We start from the raw sequence: 8,063 nt of genomic DNA on the forward strand, positions 1-8,063 counted from the left end.
CACTGTCTGCTCAATCTCGCCCCTCCATTGAATCCAGTGAGGCTCAATAATGCTGCAGTTCCCAGTGCCACCTGTTTGTGGTGAAGTGAACTGCAATGTGACAGGGTAGGAACTTAGATTTTTATGTACTGTATACAGAAATATGTGAGTATATGTGTGGATGGTATATAAATGGTATGTTCTGGAGCAGCATGGCAGAAACTGGATTCATTACTTCTGGGAGGATAAAAATGTAATAAATACATAAAAATTCCAACTATACAAAAATCATTGATAGCTATGAAAAAGTGCAAAATACTGGACCTGAGCAGTAGCCAGGACTCTGGTGCAAGGAAGAAGGAAATATTTGGATTAAAGAAAACAAGAGTTTGAAGCAGCAGAGATGCTGAACCCAAAGTCAGACACAGGCCCCGACACTGAGATGGAGCCAGTCAGTCAAGACAGGATTGGAGAACCCAAAATTGGGACGCACAAAGAGAGTTCCCCCTCTGCCAGCTTCCCCATAGGAACTGAGCCCTTTTATACCATGGCCCTGATGCTCCTTGGTGGCTGCTCATGAGCACACACAATGCACAAAGTGGAAGTTTACCAACCACTGATGGATTGGTACTATCTGGAAGAGAATGTTACTAGATAAAATTACTAAATTAGGGTTCTCTATCCCAGTAATACTAGATATGGGCTATATAAAAGCTAAATCGAACATTTTGCTCCGTCTTAAAGACGTAGACTATCAGCAACATCTAATGCTTGTAACTAAGCAGAAGTACAATTCAAACCCTTATATGCCCATGCGATATCTAACAGAACTTACAATAGCTAAATATTGTAAAGCTTTTACACTGGCTAGGTTTAACATCCTCCCGTCAGCTCTTCTTGAAGGAAGATTTAAGAAAATCCCATACAATGACAGAAAGTGTCCATGTGGGGAAGGAATGGTAGAAACGGTGTCACATGTTCTTTTGCACTGTCCCTTTTATCGAGATCTTAGATTGCAAGTAATATCCCCTATCTTACAATCTATACCGGGCAGAAATGAAGTTTTTTACGTGGATTATCTTCTTGCTGATAAACAACCAGATGTTACTAAGAAAGTAGCAAAATATTGTGTGGCGGCTATTGCCTGTAGAAAACAAATGATAAACTAGATATACAATTAATTTTTAAATTGTTAACTTTTTAGATTTTTAAGTTGTCTTAAATTTTCTAATGAATTTTACTGTATGAATCATGCTATATGTTTGAATTAGTCTATTCTCCATCCCAGTGTTTTCTACTTTTGTATGTTTTCCTCTTGTATTGGTCTTCGACCGTAATAAACAGTATTCATTCATTCACTGATGGATTGGTAGGCTCCAGGCTGTTACACCCAAAAAGGCTCTTTTCATCTGGGGGAAGCTCCAAATAATCACCAGATGGGAAACCAGGATATAAAACAACACCTTTATTTGGTTAACAATATCTTTTGCAAAAGAGAGACGAAGCATTCGGCTAGCGCCAGAATCCTAGTCTGAAAGCATAGCTACACAGATCCATTGATATATGGCACTCAAGTTCTCCTCACACACAGCCCCTCCCTTATTGCTTGTTAGCAACACTTGTCAGTGAGCTTCATTGTCTCTGCACTGAATTAGCGTTCTAACCTTGATTACTCCTTGTGCTGTTCCTAGCATTATCTACTTGGACGGTGTCCAATTACATGAGAAAAGCACACTAGCATTTAGTATCAAACAGCAACTGAGCATCTAGCCTTCACAGGGACATTAGGAATTTATTTTCTGCTTCTTATGTTAGGTCAGGTTAACTCATTTTCTGCTGTGTCAAATTAACACTACATACTATAGTTCCCAAACTATATCTCATTTCATATCAAGGTCACAAGTTTTAAGATTCTTTAGGAAAGCAGCTTCTCCCCCGCAACAGCTGTAAGCCAAAATTGCACTATCCAACAACCTTTCTGTAGGATAAATGCAACAGGAGTCATAGATGCTATATCACAACAGAAAGTCTTGTACACTGTTAGGGCAGCAAGCTGTCACTCGGTTCCATTATGGGGACTCTAGTTTTGTATCCACTACTGCAAGGACAGTGCCACTTTTGAGGGTTCCCTGGACAACATGACCTTGTGGTCCCACTTTGTGGTGGCGAATGGGCCCTAGCTTCTTCCCCCCTCCTGGTGATGGTGGGCCCTCTTTCTTGGTAGCAGTGAGCTTACAGGGAGCGAGGTGGACAGAAACACTGACCCTAGAGTGCTTAGTTATTCATTCATTCATTAAATTTATATCACACCCTTTCTCCCAAAAGGAGCTCAGGTCGGCTAGCAGAACACTAAAACTATTTTAAAGCAACTTAAAAATAAAAGAATTTAAAACATCTTTAAAAAAACCCCAAAAACATCTTTAAAAAACAATGTTGAAAACATTTTAAAAATCAATTCCAGCACAAATGCAGGCTGGGATAAATTCTCTACTTAAAAGACTTGTTGAAAGAGGAAGGTTTTCAACAGGTGCCAAAAATATAACAGAGATGGCACTTAAGGGGTGGGAATTCCAAAGTATTGGTGCCACAATACTAAAGGTCCGCTTCTTATGTTTTGCAGAATGGACCTTCTGATAAGATGGTATCTGCAGGAAGCTCTCACCTGCACAGCACAGGGTATATAAGGTGTTTCAAGATGCCTACTTGCCAGTATCACCACCACTACATTGAATTCCCACAACACAATGTCATGGGCTCTAAGGAAAACCTTTGGCAAGATTGGAAGAATGAAGACTGGGTTACAGAAGTCACAGAGGGGGCTGGGGAAAACACAGGAGAAATGTTCCAGAAATCTGTGGTAGCTCTGAATGTGGTGAGTCTAATGGTGCCCATAACCCCTTTATGTCTGTGACAAAGGAATTCCCACTGGCACCCAGCCCAGACCTAGCTGTTGAACAGATAAAACTTAATGAACAGCCTGGAGTCTTCCAGAGAGAGCAAAATGGAAGTAGTATGTCAGGGTCAGAAAGTACTAGAGAATGGTCAGACAGGTAATGTGCCCACTAGGGATGGGTGCTGGTTGCCCCCAAGCTGTCTCCCCGCCCAAGTAGTCTGGATAGCCGGGGTGATAACCCCTCTGGGTTGAAAATGCTGCTTATGAATGCCAGGTTGGTGAATAGTAAAACAACAGCCATTCAGGATCTGATACTGGATGAGCATGCCGACCTGGCTTGTATTACAGAGACCTGGCTGGATGAAGATGGGGGGGTTAATCTCTCTCAGCTTTGCCCACCAGGTTTCTCTGTACAGCAGCAGACAAGACCTGGGGGGCGGGGAGGTGGAGTTGCAGTGGTCTATCGTAATACCATTCCCCTGACCAGGTGCCCTATCCCACAGTCTTCAGGGTTCGAGTGTGTGTATCTGAAGTTGGGTGGCTGGGACAGAATAGGGATTCTGTTGGTGTACCGCCCACCCTGCTGCTCAACAGTCTCCCTTCCTGAGCTAGCCGGGGTGGTCTCGGGGTTGGTGTTGGAATCACCTAGGTTTGTTGTACTGGGGGACTTCAACATCCATGCCAAGACCGCTCTGGCAGGAGTGGCTCAGGATTTCATGGCCTCCATGACAACCATGGGTCTGTCCCAAGTAATATCTGGTTCCACTCATGCTGCTGGCCACACTCTGGACCTTGTGTTCTGTGCTGGATGGGATGATGGTGATCTTGGTGTGGAGGAACTCTCTGTAGTTCCGTTGTCATGGACAGATCACTACCTGGTTGGGTTCAGACTCACTGGGACTCAAAACCTCTGCAGGGGTGGGGGACCGATTAGGATGGTCCGCCCCAGGAGACTGATTGATCCAGATGGTTTCCTGAGAGCTCTTGTGGTTTTTCCTGTCACCTCAGCAGGCGATTCTGTCGAAGCTCTGGCTGACCTCTGGAATGGGGAAATGGCCAGGGCGGTGGACATGATCGCTCCTGAGTGTCCCCTCTCACGGAATGGAGCCAAACCAGCCCCCTGGTTTACCAGGGAGCTGATGGTGATGAAACAAATGAGACGGAGACTACAGCGACGTTGGTGGAAGAGTCGGAGCGAGTCTGACCGAACATGGGCTAGAGCCTATCTGAAGGCCTATTCCATGGCAGTGCGGGCAGCAAAGAAATTATTCTTTTCAGCCACCAATGTGTCTGCAGGGTGTCATAAACCTGTACATGTTCACGAGTTATTAAAAATCTCATAAGTAATACCTTGGCTCAAGCAAGGGACTCTGGGAGATTTTACAGTTAGAAAAGCCTAGCCTCTGCCAGTTTACAATCCTGAGTTTCACTTCCAGCTGAAGACGGTTAGAAGAAGCCTCAACAAGCTGCACCTGGTTTTCTCTGCTGATTACCAAGTGCCTGGCACTCAAGGTCATTTCTGGCCTGTGAAGTTTGAACATCCAGTTGGGAGGGGGGCCTGAAAGGTGCGAAAAAGTGAGAAACATCCAGAAAGAAGTTACATCAGCCAAATCCTGATTGGTCAATTAATTTTGGACCGTTAGGATTCTTTTCCTTAAGTATAGGGCTAGAGATCCATAGCCTTTGTTCTCTGCTGACTTGGTACCAGAGTTCCAAACCCTTCTGCCTTTTGTGGTTCCATGGGGGCTGCCTATGGGAGGTAACCTATGCCTGGTTCCATTGCTTTATGTTTAACATCCATCTCTCTCAGGAGAGATGCCACTGCAACCAACTACCTCATGTGTAAGTAGTTAGGTAAGCTAGTTTGTTATTTTCTTGTTGTGTGTATGAATTCTCTTATAAGTACCTAAACCCCTGTTTGGGTGAATGGTCTTAAAGGATTATTTGCTGCTATATTTGATGTGCACTTATATATCTTAATAAAGCTACTTCTATTTAACCTGGTGTGTTCATTGAGAGAAGGGGTGGTTCTGGATTCAGTACCTTGACCATTCTCTGTCACGTAACTACCAAAGAGGGAAAAGAAGTTAAAGCTTAAACTTAATTGGGGTGTTAAACCAGAGGTTCCTGGCAAGAAGTATAACTGTGGCTCTTGCCTCCTAGGATCTTGAATTTACCTATTTTCTGGGCTCAGAGATCCCCTGGCTCTGAGTGGACCAGTAACAGGGGTGGTGGCAGCCTACCTTCTACCTTGCAGGGTTGTTGTGAGCGTACACAGCCTTGGCAAGGGTGAAGTAATAGTTTTTTCGGTTCCAGTCTCATTTCCCTAAGTGTGGGGTTTGGGATTGATGCATGGTCCCTGTGCCTTGACGATAGGGATTCATGACACGGGGAGCCGACCTGCAGAGTTGTTTTGAGTGGTCAGGGGTCTCCTACATTCTGGCCCCTGAGAGGGTAATTTAGAGCACTCATCAGCCCGCTGTCAAGAATTTGCACGACACTTCGCAGACAAAATCGTTCAGATTCGTTCCGACTTGGATGCTATGGTTGATACAGGCTCAGTGGATGTAACTTTGGCTCCTGCTTGTCCAATAATAATGGATTCTTTTCAACTTGTACAACCAGAGGATGTGGACAGGATCCTTGGAGAGGTGAGGCCCACCACATGTCTGTTAGACCCTTGCCCTTCCTGGCTTATTAAAAGTGCCAGAGGGGGCCTAGCCGAGTGGGTGAAGGAAGTGGTCAATGCCTCCCTACAACAAGGCAGAGTTCCAATGTGCCTAAAGGAGGCAGTTGTAAGGCCTTTGTTGAAAAAGCCCTCCCTGGACCCCTCTATTATGGATAATTATCGGCCAGTGTCTAATATCCCATTCCTGGGCAAGGTAATAGAGCGTGTGGTGGCCTCCCAGCTACAGGGATTCCTGGATGAAACGGATTATCTAGATCCATTTCAGTCTGGTTTCAGACCTGGTTATGGGACGGAGACGGCTCTGGTCGCCTTGGTAGATGACCTACGCAGAGAACTGGACAGGGGGAGTGTGTCCCTGTTGGTTCTGTTGGACCTCTCAGCGGCTTTCGATACCATCAACCATGGTATCCTTTTGGGTCGCCTTACCGGGATGGGACTTGGGGGCACCGTTTTATGATGGCTCCGTTCCTTCCTGGAGGGTCGAACCCAGAAGGTGGTGCTGGGGGATTCCTGTTCGACTCCTTGGCTGTTGGCCTGTGGGGTCCCTCAGGGTTCAGTTTTGTCCCCCATGCTATTTAATATCTACATGAAACCGCTGGGAGAGGTCGTCCGGAGGTTTGGGGTTCGGTGCCATCAGTATGCAGATGACACCCAACTACTTCTCCTTTCCACCTAATTCCAAGGAAACTATCTCGGTTCTAAACCAGTGTCTGATAGCAGTGGTGGACTGGATGAGGGTGAACAAGCTGAAGCTTAATCCAGACAAGACAGAGGTGCTCCTAGTCCGTCGAAAGGCAGATCAGGGAATAGGGGTTCAGCCTGTGCTGGATGGGGTTACACTCCCCCTAAAGATGCAGGTTCACAGTTTGGGTGTGCTCCTGGACTCAGCCTTAAACCTGGAGGCCCAGGTTTCTGCGGTGGCCAGGAATGCTTTTGGACAGTTAAGACTAGTGAGCCAACTGCGCCCGTTCCTGGAGTCGTCTGATTTGGCTATGGTGACACATGCCTTAGTTACATCCCGCTTAGACTACTGTAACACGCTCTACATGGGGCTGCCTTTGGAGACTGGAAACTTCAGTTGGTGCAATGAGCTGCAGCCAGAATGTTAACTGGGGCTAGTTACAGGGACCATACAACTCCCCTGCAGCAACAGCTCTACTGGTTGCCAGTCTGTTTCCGGACACAATTCAAAGTGCTGGTTATGACCTATAAAGCCCTATACGGCTTAGGTCCAGGCTATTTGTCAGACCTTATCTCCCTATATGAACCTGTCCAGGCCCTGAGATCTTCAGGAGAGACCCTTCTCATGATCCCAACACCTTCACAAGTGCGAGTAGTGGGGACACGAGATAGGGCCTTTTCAGTGGCTGCCCCTAGGCTTTGGAACTCCCTCCCTATGGAGGCAAGAATGGCCTCCTCTGTGCAGTCTTTCTGCTGACAGCTAAAGACTTTTTTCTTCCGGCAGGCCTTTGGAACTGAAGGTTTTAAGGGTAGTGACTGAAGAGGATGCTGTATGTTATTGTTTTACTTGTATGCTCCTAAACTGGGCTGCAGTTTTTTAAGAGTAACTGGTTTTAACATCTTAATAGTTTAATCCTGTTTTAATGCTGATTTTATATGTTTATATGTTTTATATTTTTATAGGTTCTTAATGATATGTACTGTTTTTATCTGGAAGCCGCCTTGAGTTCCAGTTTGGGAAAAGGGCGGGGTATAAATAATAATAATAATAATAATAATAATAATAATAATAATAATAATAATAATAATAATAATAATAATAATAAATCTAACAATTTCTGTTCTCACAGTTTCTCATTTTTCCAATCTTAAATTTGGTTCTCCACATTTATGCAGCAATTTGTGATTTTTTTTAAAAAAAATCCTCATGAAAATTCTCCAGCATTTTAGTGTGAATATTCTCCAAATAAATATTTTATAGTTTTGACTAATGTACACATTTTTGCAAGCAATTTCTCATCATATGATGCATTTTTATGTTATTTTCACTCATATATTCATTTTTATGCACACTTTCCCCTAATACATGTATTTTTGTTAACACTGGTTGAACTACATTGCAAAATTCAAATAAGTGCAAATTTCAGAGGATGGCTGTGTTTCAATTCTCATAATGACTTGGAAAGTGTGAATTTGATTGATTTGGCTTGAAATGTGAACTGAATAGAATTCTCCCCCATCCCTGTCTTATATTTAGGATGAGTGGATATATAAGGGCATTGTGACAAGAGTCTGCTGTTCCTCCACATGCCTAGTTTGTAGCACAAGATATGCCTAGCCTGTTTCTGAGAAATGCCTAGTCTGTTAGTGTTCTGTATTCTGAATCATGCCTTGAATGCCTGATGCTGCGTCCCTGTACTGACTTCTGGAAGGAAGCTTTGTGTAAAACCCAGTCACTGAGTCCCAAGTCTGCTTCTCTGTTTGGGAGCCAGGACACGCAATGCCCATGTTGCATATGTCATGGGCATTGCACTGATACAA

This window comes from Rhineura floridana, chromosome 7, assembly GCF_030035675.1.
Source record: "Rhineura floridana isolate rRhiFlo1 chromosome 7, rRhiFlo1.hap2, whole genome shotgun sequence".
NCBI classification, from domain to species: Eukaryota; Metazoa; Chordata; class Lepidosauria; order Squamata; family Rhineuridae; genus Rhineura; species Rhineura floridana.